Source organism: Canis lupus, chromosome 34 (genome assembly GCF_048164855.1).
Source record: "Canis lupus baileyi chromosome 34, mCanLup2.hap1, whole genome shotgun sequence".
In the NCBI taxonomy this organism is placed as follows: Eukaryota; Metazoa; Chordata; class Mammalia; order Carnivora; family Canidae; genus Canis; species Canis lupus.
In genome coordinates, this window is record NC_132871.1 from 13,303,828 (window position 1) to 13,319,924 (window position 16,097).

General features: G+C 38.8%; 2 long non-coding RNA genes across 3 annotated transcripts in view; one reads left to right on the forward strand and one right to left on the reverse strand.

Moving 5' to 3' along the window:
* LOC140624168 (uncharacterized) overlaps positions 1 to 16,097 on the forward strand; it is a 74,600-nt gene that overhangs the window by 16,243 nt on the left and 42,260 nt on the right. The window lies entirely within an intron of this gene.
* On the reverse strand, positions 4,439 to 10,928 carry LOC140624213 (uncharacterized). 2 transcript variants are annotated; one of them, XR_012023717.1, is made up of 5 exons: positions 10,796 to 10,928; positions 8,261 to 8,400; positions 7,670 to 7,791; positions 6,023 to 6,247; positions 4,439 to 4,574 (listed from the first exon to the last, which is right to left on the reverse strand). It is a non-coding gene; the product is annotated as an uncharacterized lncRNA (long non-coding RNA). The 2 variants fall into 2 exon arrangements; XR_012023718.1 differs by having other exon boundaries at positions 4,442 to 4,692.

Consider the following 16,097-nt stretch of genomic DNA (forward strand, 5'->3'; position numbering starts at 1 on the left):
TCAAAAGTTTCATTAAAAAATAAAGCTGGGGTGCCTCAGGGCTCAGTTTGTTAAGCATTAGCTCAGGGTCGAGACTGAGTCCCACTTTTGGCTCTTGCTCAGTGCTGACTCTGCTTGAGAGTCTCTCTCTCCCTTTGCCCATGCCCCTCTTGCATGCATTCTCTCTCTAAATAAAATCTTTAAAAAAAATCTGTTAGGCATAAAATATACTGGACAGTTATCTATAAAGTGAAAGTCTGAAGTAAAGATAATATCCCTAAGACAATCCAACTATTATTATTATTTTTTTATATAAAGACCAAGGTGAGAAATCAGTTGCCTGAAGGTATGAGTGACCAAAAGCAATCTGAAACTGCAGGGTTGGAAGAAGAGAATAGCTCTGTGTGAGTTTCCCATTTTTATGACTTTTACCTGAAGGCAACCTCTAGTTGACACCAGACAGGTTAGCTAAAACTCAAATTGAAACCTTCACTCTTACTGGCTTGAAGAACCAGAGTCAGAAGTGGCAATAGCAGCTAGAAACTGAGAATTTCAGAAAGAAGAGAGTCCTAAAGGGATAATCTCAAAATCTGCGCATAAATTCTGCCTAGATCTTTGCTTGACATGTGTGAGACAGATACAAGTTTATCCATGACTAAAAGAACTAAACAGATTTCAGCTGCTGCCAACTGCAGGGGAGTTTGAGCTTGGAGTTTGAAGCTAAGCCTAATTAACTTTCTGTTAAACAACCAAGATTCCTTGGAAGAATAGAATCCAGAGTTTCTACAATGATTATTAATAATATCTTGAGTAAAATCCAAAATTACCAGATATAGGGGAAAATAGAAAGAAAACAACTCAGGTATACAGTGCAGACTGACCTCAAGATTCCCTAGATGTTGAAGTTAACAAAGATTGTAAAATAGCTGTTGTAACTATGCTCAGGGATGTATAGGAAAATATTTTGTAACTAATAAACAAGAAATATCAGCAGAAAAATCAAAAGTATTTTAAAAAGAACCCAAATGGAAATTCTACACCTAGAAAATAACCTAAATAAAATGTCTAATGGGTGGACTTAACAGAAGGTTGGAGAAGATGTAAGAAAAAGTGAACATGAAGATAGATGATTAGTAATTATTTGGTCTGAAGAATAGGAAAGAAAAAAGGAGAGAAAAAAGGAAAAGCATAGAACAGGGACTTAGTGACATGGGACAATATTGTAATTGTGTAATATATGAATAATCGGTGTCCTAGGAAGGAAGCAGAGAGAGAACGGAATAGAAAATATTTAAAGGAATAATAATAGCTGAAAAATTTCCAAATTTATAGATTCAAGAAACTCAGTGAATCCCAATAGGATAAATACAAAGAAAGCCACATCTATGCTATCCTTAGTAAATTTTCTGAAGACCAAAGATGAAGAGAAAAACCTTAAAAACAAATTTTAAAAATACATTATATACAGGAGGATACAATACAAATGACCACTGGTTTTTCATCAAAAGTATTTAAGTATTCAAAAAAATCTATGTTTTAGTGTAATTCAACTTTAGCATACTACCAGCCAGAAGAAACAGTAGGACACATGTTCATGATACCAGACCCTTGACAGATTTATTGGAAATTTTTTCTTAATCTTATTGTTCAAAATAGATCAAAGAACCAGCTACTACATAGTGGACTGTTAAAAACCTACTTACTTAAGAAAATAAAATTGTACTTTCATTATATAAATATTAGCACCAACTTGTCATACCAACCCCTGAAAAGCCAGAGTAGAAAGGACCAGTAGCAGTTTAGAAACAGGATAGCTGATTAAATTGGATTATCATCCTGTCAGCCTCTTCTAATCTCTAGTCAATGCTATCTCCCTAGGGGTTTATTTTCTTTATATTCTTTAGATAACAAAAGTGTTACTTTTCAGGTGATATTGACCTGATCCAGGACTAGAATCAGATGACTTAAAAGAAAATTTTATAACTCTCCTCAGGATCAAGATCAATGTAGAAAAAAAGAAAAGCAACAATAGATATTTCTGAAATTGAAGTTTCATCAGAGACATTCAAACAAATGTTTTTAACTTATAGAGGTATTTTAAAGCCATCTTCACAATGGTTAGAAATAGAAAGCAAAATCAAATAAAAAAAAAACATAAATCAGAAGTGGAATTGAACCTGTTATACTGATTCTTACAAAATTTAACAACCTGTAAGGATAAAAACATCTCAGGGAACCAAAGATAGAACCTCATAGAATGGCTGTATTCTCAACAACCTTTTACAGTAAAGCTATAAAACCTGATTTTAACAATGGCACTGGATTGAAGGTCTTAAGCCTTTGAATTCTCTAATCTCTATTTCCGGTCCTGACTTCTCTTCCTAACTGTAGACTGCCATTCATCACTGTCTCATGGTTAGAGGAAGTATGTTACTGAACAGTATTTTCCTAACTTCAGTCATTCCAGCACTGTTGTCTCATGTTTCACTATAACTGTATAACCCTGGTACTATTAGTTTTTACTCATTTTCTGTACATTGACTCGCAGTTTTGCCTGTATAAAACTTGAAATCATGGCTACAGTTGGAAAAGCAGTATCGTTAGCCATCACTAATGATAGATTGATCAAATACAGCACATGATTATTAAATTCTAATTAGATGTTATTTTCTTCCAAAGCCTGAGACCTGTTCTCTTTTGGATAAAACCAAAGGCTATCTCCTTACATAATAAAGATTTTTTTAAAGAATTGAAAGAGACCTTAGAGTTCTGGTATTGATAATGGCAGAGTAGCCAGTATGGTAATAACTGTTCCAGAGATTACAATGATAAACTCTAGACAAAGTATAGCTAAACATCTATTTGAAGACGCTGGAGAGGGGACAAAAGCAGGCAGTTACTAGAGGGAGGCCTTCAAGCCTTGAAAGAAGGGAAATACATACAATGGATGAGATCCATATTTATACAGATGTTACAGATACTACCATATCTAGGCAGCATGGGGCCACCAGAACTCAAGCAGAAATCTGCAGTCTTACTGGCTTGAGGTGTCAGAACTAAAAACCTAATAGAGGAACTAAGAGATTGAATAAAAAAGAAAGAAAGAAAGAAAGAAAGAGAGAGAGAGAGAGAGAGAGAGAGAGAAAGAAAGAAAGAAAGAAAGAAAGAAAGAAAGAAAGAAAGAAAGAAAGAAAAAGAAAAAAAGAAAGAAATAAAGAAAATTGACTTATCAAACAAGGATGGAAAGAAAAAATAGAGGAACAAAAAATAGTTGAGACAGGAAGGAAACAGCAAAATAGAACTGAATGCAACATACCAATAATTACATCAAATGTAAATGAACCTAACTCACCAATTAAAAGGCTGGGATTGGCAGACTGAATTTTAAAAAGGGAGACCTAACTGTGTGCTATCTAAAAGAGACCCACTTGAGAGTGGGCAAATTAGACTTCAATACAAAATATATTACCAGAATAAGGAAGAATATTTTGTAATGATAAAGGGATTATCTTGCTGGGAATACCTATGAATACTAAATGTATACCAACTTTAAAAAAAAATTTAAGGAAACTTTGACAAAACTAAAGAGAAAACTAAAGAAATCCATAATCACATTTGGTGATTTTTAACACCCTTATCTAAAAAACTGACAAGTAGACCAATACACACACACACACACACACATGCCCCCAAAACCAGGATATGAAGAATTTTAAAAACCCTATTAAGCAGCTTAATTACTTAATTGACATTTATAAAATATTCTATATTTTAAATTTAAAATTGACGTTTATAAAATATCCAGAAACTATAGAGTAACAGAATACATGTTCTTTCCCAGTGCAAATTTATCTTCATCAAGATAAATCTTATTCTAGATTGTGAAAATAGTTTTTAAAAATTTTAAAAGAAATTGCTGTTATGCGTAGTATCTTTACTGACCACAAGAGGATTAAATTAGAAATCAATAACATTATCTAGAAAAACCTCAAATACTTGGAAATTAAATAGCACACATCTAAATAGTATCCATGAGTCAGAAAAGAAATCACAAGGGAAAAACATTGAATTATATCATAATGAAAGTAGTGGGCGGCCTGGGTGGCTCAGCAGTTTAGCGCCGCCTTCAGCCCAGGGCCTGATCCTGGAGACCTGGGATCGAGTCCCGCGTTGGGCTCCTTGCATGGAGCCTGCTTCTCCCTCTGCCTGTGTCTCTGCCTCCCCCTCTCTCTCTCTCTCTCTGTCTATCATTAATAAATAAATAAAATCTTTTAAAAATAATAATAATGAGTGTAGAATATTAGAACAGGCAAAATGAAACCAGCAGTAGAAATCAGAACAGTGATTACCTTTGGAATGTGAGCATTACCTGAAAGATGGCATGAGGGATGGCATGCCCTTGAATTAGCAAAGACGTGACTCTGTCAGATTTTTTTTAAAGATTTTATTTATTTACTTATTCATGAGAGACACAGAGGCAGAGACACAGGCAGAGGGAGGAGAAGCAGGCTCCACGCAGGAGCCCGATGTAGGATTCAATCCAGCGACTCCAGAGGCAAAGGCAGATGCTCAAGTGCTGAGCCACCCAGGCATCCCTATCAGAATGTTTTTAAGGAACAAATTATTTCAACCCATGGGTGAGGGAGTCATTATATAGGATATACTCCTGATATTGTATCTCCAGCAAAGACTTTGTATCTGAACTCCATATTCCTATATTAAAATAGAGATTTGATGTCATTTTGAATACAACACACATATCAGTAATAGATCTTTTGATTTCCTCCTCAAAATCCATTCATCTCCAGATCTTTCCACCTCAGTAAATGCATCATCTACCTACCTGCTAGCTAAACCCCAAGTGTTATTCTTGACTCCTCCCCACCCCTTATTTCTCTCATCAAATCTTACCAAATACTGTAGATTCTACTTCAACAAGTCTGTCACCCATCTATCTATGCAGCTCTCTCCATCTCTGCTGCCATCATTCTAGCCTAAACCACCATCATCTCTCTGGATTCTCCTGTGATTTCCTAAATTATATCTCCACAAGAGCCAGAGGAGTTTGTTGTTTCTAGCCAAATGACTTAGATTGTGTCATTCTTCTGTTGAAGAAGTCCTTCATGAGCTTTCTGCTGCTCCGGGGCCTATATGCTCTAGCCTCTGCTAACTCCTCCAGCTCCTCCTCATTCAGTGGGATTCCGCCACAAGAACCTCAGACTCAAAACCACCTCAGGGCCTTTGCACATGCTGTTCTGTCTGTGGAATGATTTTTGTATCCTGATTCCTTTTCAAGCTTTTTTAGATGTCACCTTCCTACCTAGGCCTTATGTGACATTCAGAGAGGCCTCCCCTAAGCCCTACTATATTCTATGGTAACATTCTCTCCCTATTTATTTCCTTACAGCTCCTCTCAGAATCTGACATTTTCATGGTTTTTTGATTAAAATCTGTTTTACCCCTATTCCCAACACACACACCCTACCTAGAACATAAACTGTAGGAGAGCAAAGACCCTCTCTGTCTTGTTCATAGCCCTCATCTTAGTATCATAGCTGGTATAGAGATTTAGTATATGTTACCCCCAAGTATGCCATTTTGACATATTATTTTGAATGAAAGGTACTGAAGAAACGGCTGGTGTGGAAGGACACTCTGAACATTCTTTGGCCCCTTGAAAGCAGGAAACCAGGTACCATGTGAAAGGTACCCTCCCTGTGCTAAGAAAGTAGAAGACATTCTCTAGGAATTTAGGGCCAAGAGGCTGTATAAACAAACCTTGTTATTTCTTCACCATATTACTACCCTTGTCCCAAGCCCCCTTGTCTAGTCAATTCTTCACAAATCTGGTCACTTCTTCCTGTCTCATGTTTTTGTGGGGCTCCCATAGGTATGAATTGTAACTAAATTAGGTTTTTTCCCCAGTTAATCTGTCTTTTCATTACAGGGCCATTTCAGCCAAGAACCCAGAAAGGTAGAGGAAAATTTCCTGCCCCCTGCACTGGCCTATAGTAAATGCTGAATGAATTAAGATAAAGAATACCTGTGCATGCCAGGGAAGCCTATGGAGAGTTTCTTGATTATAGTACTTATTCCATTCCTGTTGTAATAGTCTCCTTTTTGTCAAAACCTAGCAAGGGTTCTTTTCTTTTGGTGAGAATGAGGCCAAGCTTTGATTTCTTTGATTTCTCAGAACTGTAAAAAGGAGGAATTAACCCTCATGGCCTGGGAAGAAAAATAAGTCTCTGGCTTCAGCCTTCCTAGGCTCCTATAGAGAGAGGAAGAGAAAAAATGATGGACAAAGAATGAAGGAGCTATGTGGAGGGACTGAATCCTCTCCCTGTCTCCTATCTCTCCTCCCACCACCCACCCACCTTCTTCCTGGCCAGCTATGTTTTTAATATACACATGACCACTGTATTTACAATTCCTCAGTGACTCTCCTGAACATTCAGTAATTTCAATCCTGCCCTGTTACTTATTGGTCTTTATTTCTTTGGCCTTTCCAGTGGCTCTGGTGTTTCTCATTTCTTCCTAAAACTCCACCATCCATCATCTGTTCTATCACTTGGTATTCTTTTTATCCCTTTCCCAGCACTGACTATGGAATGGGTCACATTTCCCCAGGAACCCATGCAAGCCTATCTTTATAGGCAGTCTTCCTGTTTCCACCCTAAAAATGTTCTTGTAGGTGTTGGTTTTTTTTTTTTTTTTTTTAAAGATTTTATTTATTGGGCAGCCCTGGTGGTGCAGCGGTTTAGCACCACCTGCAGCCTAGGGCGTGATCCCGGAGACCCTGGATCGAGTCCCACGTCAGGCTCTCTGCATGGTGCCTGCTTCTTCCTCTGCCTGTGTCTCTACCTCTCTCTGTGTCTCTCATGAATAAATAAATAAATAAATCTTTAAAAAAAAAGATTTTATTTATTTATTCATGAAAGGCAGAGAGAGGCAAAGACATAGGCAGAGAGAGAAGCAGGCTCCATGCAGGGAGCCGATGCAGGACTCCATCCGGGGACTCCAGGATCACACCCTGAGCTCAGTTCAACCACTGAGCCAATCAGGTGTCCCATTCTTGGAGGTTTTGATCTGCGTGTTCTCCTCTATCTACACACACTGGTGTTCAGTCACCTACAACATTCCTCTCTCCTTTCTTGTTCTTTCTCTACTCAGCCCTTTTTGGGCCAAGTCTTTAGAAGTAGGGTATCTTTCTCTTTAAAAGAAAAGCTAATAATTCCAGAGGCAGAGTGAGGGTGAATGAAATGCAAGAACAGTATATTTGTTTATGCCCTTTCTCCCTATGAGCTGGGCTGCCCTGGAATTTGCTAAGGCCCCAGTGTTTGCCGTGCACCTCACAGACTACAGCCCAGCATGGAATACCTCCCCTTGGCCTCCTTCTCTTTTCACTTAGTCTCAGGCTAACTCCTTTTCTCAGAAAGTAGGCCAGAAATAGCAGCCAATGAAAAGTAGGTTTACTTTATCTTAAGTGGTTTATTTGCATTTTGCAGACTTCCTTCCTAGGAAATACCTGTCTCCAAGAGCTTTTGCCTCATAGAAGAATGACCTCTGAGGAGTCATTTTCTATCTTTCCAGATCTAGTGAGGTTTTCCTTTTCTGACCTCCCATCAAAGACTATTTCATATCTTAGACTGTTCTCACTTGAGAATAGAGACTTAGTATTCCCAATGCCTACCACAAGAATGGGAAGGGAGCTTCCTTTGTTAGTACGAAGTGATGGATTGGTAGTGATTTGCCTGGAACATTGACGATGACCATGATCCTGGGGAAGTAGGGGAGAACAGTAGCCCCTCAACTCTGGATTGATATAAAGGAAAGAAATAATGAATAAATGATCACACTAATGCATCAGCATGTTCTTTATGAGCCTTCATCCCCTCTGTGAGATGTTTAGGTTTCTTGGGTACCAAAAACAACACTGTGGACCTCAGGTTTTTCTGTGGGAACTCTTGTTGCCTGCAGCTCTTTAGAGAAATGAATCTTACTGCAGCACTTAGTAACTTCTGACAGGCCTGGCCCCTCATTACGGCCACCTGGCCAATACCAGGGCTTCAGATGACACCCCACGGCTTCCTACTCTTCGTCTACTGTAAACAAGAAAGCAGCATCCAAATTCTCCTAGCTCTCCAGGGCTGATTTCAGTTCATTAGTCTCCAGCTTTGATGCCAAAGCCTCTTGAGGTTCCTACCACCCCTGCCTTCAGTTCTACTATCTGTTTCCAGGCTCTCATTTACCATCCTCCAGGTGACCCAGTATTTGTCATTACCTTCAGGAATTTTAGTGCTATGCAAATGAGCCATCAAACAGTTCACCTCCAGACTCCCTCGATATGATTCTAATGATTGCCAAATTCTTCTCACATCTGAGAACAGTTCCATTTGCAGAATGGTCAGCCCAAGAATGTGACTCAAAAAAAAAAAAAAAAAAAAAAGAGTGTGACTCAAGAATCGTCTCCTGTTCTGTCTCTTGTTTGTTCACGTGCTTACTTGCACATGGCTTTCTTTACATTTTACCAAAAGCTGCTGTCCTTCTGAGAGCTCTTCCTTTTCTTGCCCTTGTGCACGGTGATCAGCATGCTTAGACCCTTCCTCTCTAGCCCAGACCTCACAGTCCATTGCTTCAATCTCTCACTCACCACTAGCCTTAGCCCCTTCCCTGCTTGCGCTGCTGCCCTGTAGGCCTTCTCTGGCCGCTGAGCATGGTTGTAAAACCTCCTACGATGAAAAAACAAAGACCTCATGTGATAGTGAGGACTAGTACCGTTCTGAATTTATAATTCAGTTTAGATGTTAGTTTAAGATGGATTCTTGGGATGCTTGGGCAGCTCAGTGGTTGAACATCTGCCTTTGGCTCAGGGTGTGATCCTGGCATCCTGGGATCGAGTCCTGCATCCGGCTCCTTGCAGGGAGTCTGCTTCTCCCTCTGCCTGTGTCTCTGCCTCTCTCTGTGTGTCTCTCGTGAATAAATAAATAAAATCTTTAAAAAAAAAAAAAAAAGATGGATTCTTAGTGCTACTGGTGAATGCTTTATAGGGTTCCACTTCAGTTTCTTCATTAAATCCCATTAATCCCCCCTGCTGGGGGGTGGGGTGCTTCTTCCTCTTCCTATATCTCTGCCTCTCTGTGTGTGTCTCTCATGAATAAATGAATATAATCTTAAAAAAAAAAAAAAAAAAAGGTACCAGAGAGCCTGGGTGGCTCAGTCTGCTAAGGGTCTGTCTAAACCTCAGGTTGTGATCCCAGGCCCCTGGGTTCAAGCCCTGCATCAGGCTCCTAGCTCCGCAGGGATCCTGCTTCTCCCTGCCTCTGTCTCCTTCTCTTCTGTTTCTCATGAATAAATAAATAAAAATCTTTAACAAAAAAAAAAAAAAAAAAAAAGGGGCAGCCCTGGTGACTGAGCAGTTTAGCACCACCTTCAGCCCAGGGCATGATCCTGGAGACCTGGGATGGAGTCCCACATCAGGCTCCCTGCATGGAGCCTGCTTCTCCCTCTGCCTGTGTCTCTGCCCCTCTCTCTCTCTCTCTGTGTGTCTCTCTCTCTCTGTCTCAAGAATAAATAAATAAAATATTTTTTAAAAAATAGAAGTATCATATGATCCAGTAATCATACTACTGAATATTCACCCAAAGACCACAAAACCAATAATTTGAAGGATTATATGCCCCCCTGTGTTTATTGCAGCATTATTTATAATAGCCAAATTATGGAGGCAGCCCAAGTGTCCCTCAATAGATGAATGGATAAAGAAGATGTGCTATATATGTGTATATACACACACACACAGAGGAATATTAGCCATAAAAAAGAAAGAAATTGGGATGCCTGGGTGGCTCAGCAATTGGGCACGTGCCTTTGCCCCAGGATGTGATCCTGGAGTCCCAGGATTAAGTCCCGTATCGGGATCCCTGCATGGAGCCTGCTTCTCTCTCTGCCTCTCTCTCTCTCTCTCTGTCTCTCATGAATACATAAATAAAATCTTTTTTTTTTAAAAAACAGCTTGCCATTTGCAGCAACATGGATGGATCTAGAGGATATAATGCTAACTGAAATAAGTCAGTGAGAGAAAGACAAATGCCATATATTTCACTCATGTGGAATTTAAGAAACAAAATAAATGAATAAAGGAAGAAAAAAGAAAAGAGAAACACAGAGATGGTTACCAGAGGGGAAGTAGGTGGAATGATGGGTAAAATAGGAGAAGGGGATTAAGAGTACACTTATCTTTTTTTTTTTTTAAAGATTTTATTTATTTATTCATGAGAGATGGGGGGGCGGGGTGCAGAAATACAGGCAGAGGGAGCAGGCTCCATGCCGGGAGCCCGATGTGGGACCCGATCCCGGGATTCCAGGATCATGCCCTGGGCCAAAGGCAGGCACTAAACCGCTGAGCCACCCAGGGATCCCAAGAGTACACTTATCTTGATGAGCACTAAGTAATATGTGGAATTGTTGAATCACTATATTGTATCACTAAAACTAGTACAACACTGTATAATAACGATACTAGAATTAAAAGAAATAAATTTTTAAAAAATGTCTTGACCAAGTAAACAGTAAGAAATACATTTTACATAACCCTATGCATTGCATGTGTGTGTCTTAAATAAAATTTTCACAAACCTTTTCCACAATACTTTATCAATACTTTCCATTTTGCATGTGGTATATTCTCATATTTTCTATTTTATGGACACAGCCAGCTAAATTGATTTCATGATGCAGTAATGTGTTCCCAAACTGATCACAAGTAAAGGTGATCTCACTGGGCTGTCTTTGGTCAGACCTTCTGTCTTAGACCTACCTAGAAGATACTTTTCCTTTTTCCTGGGGAAAGGGAACTTTCATGAGAAGTTCAGAGGTGGCCAGAGGTCTGGGAGTAGGAGTAGAAGTTGGGGGCCTCCACCTTTGAGATGTGAACGGTCACTAATCACCTGTTATCACACGTGGAGTCCCTGACCTCACAGAGACCCTTTATGTTACCCTCTGCAGATAACAAACCTCTGGTCTTGAGGGAGGTGCCTGGGCCATGAATTTTAGTCATTCCTCCCCTTTGTGGGTTTACCTGTACCCCTATTTAGAAATGTATATAATCTTGCCAATTCTTGAGTCCTTGGAATTCTATCCTATAAATGGCGCTCAAATTTCTTGGCATTCTTCACTGCAAATGAATCCATTTTCTCAAGTTGGTTACCATTTTACCCTCTGTTTTCCAGCTTCTAAAATGTTGCTACTTTGGTCTCCTCTCCTAACCTCTTTGACCTTGTGATTTTTCTGTTTTAAAAGCAACCAACAACAACAAAACAAACAAACAAAAAATAAAATAAAAGCAACCAACAAAGGACACCCCGGTTACTGTGGGTGTAATGGGGTTTGGCAAAGAAGCACAGCTGATTGTTGGTATTAAAACCAATATATTTTTTTAAGATTTTATTTATTTATTCATGAGAAACACACAGAGAGAGGTAGAGACACAGGCAGAGGGAGAAGCAGGCTCTGTGCAGGAGCCTGACATGAGACTTGATCCGGGGACTCTAGGATCATGTGCTGGGCTAAAGGCTGAGGGCATCTGCTAAGCCGCCTAGGGATCCCTAAAACCAGTAATTTTTTAAAAATTTTTATTTATTTATGATAGTCACAGAGGGAGAGAGAGAGAGAGGCAGAGACACAGGCAGAGGGAGAAGCAGGCTCCATGCACCGGGAGCCCGACGTGGGATTCGATCCCGGGTCTCCAGGATCGCCCCCCTGGGCCAAAGGCAGGCGCTAAACCGCTGCGCCACCCAGGGATCCCTAAAACCAGTAATTTAAGCCAGCCTTTATTACATCATATTTCCTTAAAAATTTTAAAAATGTTGCAATCATCTCCCTATGATTATAAACTTAATCAACATCATTTTAATATACTTTGTCCTTTCTTAATAATTTCCCCATCATGGGCATTGAGCTTGTTTCTAGTATTTCCCAATTATAAATAATACTATAGTGAATATCTTTGTATATAAAATACATTCTCATTTTATTTTTTAAAGATTTTATTTATTTGAGAGAAAGAGGAGGAGCACAAGCAGATAGAGTGGCAGAGGGAGTGGAAGAAGCAGGCTCCCTGCTGAGTTGGGAACCCAATATAGGGGTTAATCCCCCGACCCCAGGATCATGACCTGAGCCTAAGGCAGACCCTTAACTGATTGAGCCACCCAGGTACCTTTTTTTTTTTTTCTTAAGATTATATTCATTTATTCATGAGAGACACACAGAGGCAGAGGTATAGGAAAAGGGAGAAGCAGGCTCCCCCCAGGGAGTCCCACACGGGACTCAATCCTGGGACTCCGGGATCACGCCCTGAGCTGAAGCCAGATGGTCAACCACTGAGCCACCCAGGCATCCCCGCCCTAGTACTTCTGTTTTTAATACTTTGGGGTAGCATCATAGGGAACATTATACTTTTTTCCACAGTAACTGCACCAGTTTGCATTCCCACAAACAGTGCACAAGGGTTCCTTTCTCTCCACGTCCTCATCAACACTCGTTTCTTGTGTTTTTCATGTCAGCCATTCTAATAGGTATGAGGTGGTATCTTATTGTGGTTTTGCTCTGCATTTCCCTGATGATGAGTGATGTTGAGCATCTTTTCATGTGTATCTTGCCCATTTGTATGTTGTCTTTGGAGAAATGTCTGCCCATTCTTAAATTGGATTTTTGTTTTGTTTTGTTTTTTGGCTGTTCAGTTGTATAAGTTCTTTATATATTTTGGATATTAACCCTTTATCAGATTTGTCATTTGCAAATCTCTTCTCCGATTCAGTAGCTGTCTTTTAGTTTCGGTGGTTGTTTGCTTGACTGTTCAGAAACTTTTTTTTTTTTTTTATGTAGTCCCAATAGTTTATTTTTGCTTTGATTTCCCTTGCTTCAGGAGACATATCTAGAAAGATGTTGCTACAGCCCATGTCAGAGAAGTCACTGCCTGCACTCTCTTCCAGTATTTTTATGGTTTCGGGTCTCCATTTAGATCTTTAACCCACTTGGAATTTATTTTTGTGTATGGTGTATGAAAGTGGTCCAGTTGCATTCTTTTGCATGTAGCTGTCCAGTTTTCCCAACACCGTTTGTCAAAGAGACTGTCTTTTTCCCATTGCACATTCTTGCCTCCTTTGTTAAAGAGTAATTGACCATATTATTGTGGGTTTATTTCTAGGCTTTCTATTCTGTCCTGTTGATCTCAGGATCAATGTGTCTGTTTTTGTGCCAGTACCGTACTGTTTGGATTGGTACAGCTTTGTAGTGTATTTTGAAATCTGGAATTGGGATACCTCCGGATTTGTTTTCCTTTTCTAAAATTGCTTTGGCTATTTGGGTCCTTTGTGATTCCATAAAAAGTTTAGGGTTGTTTGTTCTAGTTCTGTGAAAAATGCTCTTGGTATTTGGATAGGGATTGCATGAGATCTGTAGATTGCTTTGGGTAGTATGGACCTTTTAACAATATTTGTTCTTTCAGTCTATGAGCACGGAATGTCTTTCCATGTGTTTTTGTCACCTTCAGTTCCTTTCATCAAGGCTGTAAAGTTTTCAGAGGACAGGTCTTTCATCTCCTTAGTTGAGTTTATTCCTTGGCGTTTTTAAATTTTTGGTTGCAATTGTAAATGGGATTGCTTTCTTAATTTCTCTGTACATTGATTTTGTATCCTGGGACCTTAATGAATTTTGTATCATTGATTGTGTGTGTCTTAGGGGGAAAGCTCTCAGTTTTTCCCCCATTGAGTATGATGTTAGCTGTGGGTTTTTCATATGTGGCCTTTATCCTGTTGAGGTATGTTTCCTCTAAACCTACTTTGTTTGAGAATTTTTATCATGAATCGATGTTGTACTTTGTCAAATGCTTTTAATGCATCTGTTGAAATGGTCATATGGTCTTTACCATTTCTTTTATTGATGTGACGTGTCACGTTAATTGGTTCACAAATATGGAACCACCCTGGCATCCTGAAAATAAATCCTACTTGATTGTGATGAATGATTTTTATAATGTATTATTGGATTCACTTTGCTAATATTTTGTTGAGGACTTTGCATCTATGTTCATCCAAGATATTAGCCTGTACTTTCTATTTAAAGATTTATTCATTTATATGAGGGAGGAGAAAGTGGGACGAGGGGCAGGGGGAGAGAATCTTCAAGCTGACTTCCACTGAGCAGGGAACCAGACATAGGGATCAATCCTACAACCCATGAGATCATAACCTGGGCCAAAACCAAGAGTCACTTAACTACTGAGCTACCCAGGCACCCCTGTAGTTCTCTTACATAGCTCTCTTATGTAGTCTCTCCATGTGGCTTTGGTATTAGGGTAATACTGCTGGCCTCATAGAATGAACTTGGAAGCTTTCCTTCCTCTTCTATTGTTTGGAATAGTTTGAGAAGAATAGGTATTAACTCTTCTCTAAGTGTTTGATAGAATGCACCTGTGAAACCATCTGGTTCTGGACTTTTGTTTGTTGGGAATTTTTTGACTACTGATTCAGTTTCATTGCTGGTAAGCAATCTGTTCAAATTTTCTATTTCTTCCTGCTTCAGTTTTAGGAAGACAGATGTTTCTAGAAATTTATCCATTTCTTCTAGGTTGTCTAATTTGTTGACATATAATTTTTCATAATATTCTCTTACAATCGTCTGTATTTCTGTGGTGTCAGTTATTTCTCCTTTTTCAGTGGTGATTTTGTTTATTTAAACCTCATGTGTGCTCTCTTTCTCTCTCTCTCTCTCTTTATGAATCTAGCTAGAGGTTTATCAATTTTGGTTGTCTTTTCCAAAAATAAGATTTTGGTTTCACTGGTCTGTTCTTTTTATTTTTTTAAGGTTTTATTTATTTAGACAGTGAGGCAGAGACATAGGCAGAGGGAGAAGCAGGCTCCATGCAGGGAGCCTGATGTGGGGACTCCATCCCGGGACCCCAGGATCACTCCCTGAGCCCAAAGGCAGATGCTTAACCACTGAGCCACCTAGGCATCCCTCACTGATCTGTTCTATTGCTTTTTTAGTTTCTATATTGTTTATTTCTGTTCTAATCTTTGTTATTTCCTTTCTTCTGCTTTTTAGAGGTTTTGTTTGTTCTTTTCCTAACTCTTTTGTAAGATTAGGTTGTTTATTTGAGATTTGTCTTAGTTCTTGAGCTAGGTATGTGTTGCTATAAATTGCTTTCTTAGAACCGGTTTTGCTGCATGCCAAAGATTCTGGACCGGTATGTTTTCATTTTCATTTGTCTCCATATATTATTTGATTTTCTCTTTGATTTCTTGGTTGTACCATTTATAATTTAGTAGCATGTTTTTTATCCTCCATGTGTTTCTGCTCTTTCTATATTTTTTCTTGTTGATCATTTCTAGTTTCATAGCATTGTGGTCAGAAAAGATGCATGGTATGACTTCAGTCTTTTCGAATTTGTTGAGAGTTGTTTTCTGGCCTAATATGTGATATATTCTGAAGAATATTCCATATGTACTTGCAAAGAATGTATCTTCTGTTGTTTTAGGATGGAATGTTCTGAATATATCTGTTAAGTCCATCTATTCCAATGTATGATTCAAAGTCAGTGTTTCCTTTTGGATTTTCTGTTTGGATGATATATATATATGTCCATTGACATAAGTGGGGTGTTAATGTCCCCTACTATTGTTATATTACCATCAATTACTTCCTTTATACTTATTATTAACTGCATTATGTATTTGGGTGCTCCTGTGTGTGGGATACATAAATATTTACAATTGTTATGTCTTTTTGTTGGATTGCCCTTTTATGATTATATAGTGTCCTTCTTTGTCTCTTGTTTTACAGTTTGTTTTAAAGTCTATTTTGAAAAAAATAAAAATAAATAAAGTCTATTTTGTCCAATAGAAACATTGCTACCCTAGCTTTCTTTCCAAACTCATTTGCAAGATAACTGTTTCTCCCTCCCCTCACTTTGAATCTCCGTATCTTTAGGTCTGAAAGGAGTCTCTTGTTGGTAGCAAATAAATGGGTTTTGTTTTTTTATCCATTCCATCACAGTATGCCTTTTAATTGGAGCATTTAGTACATTTGCATTCAATGTAATTATTGAGAGGTCTATGTTT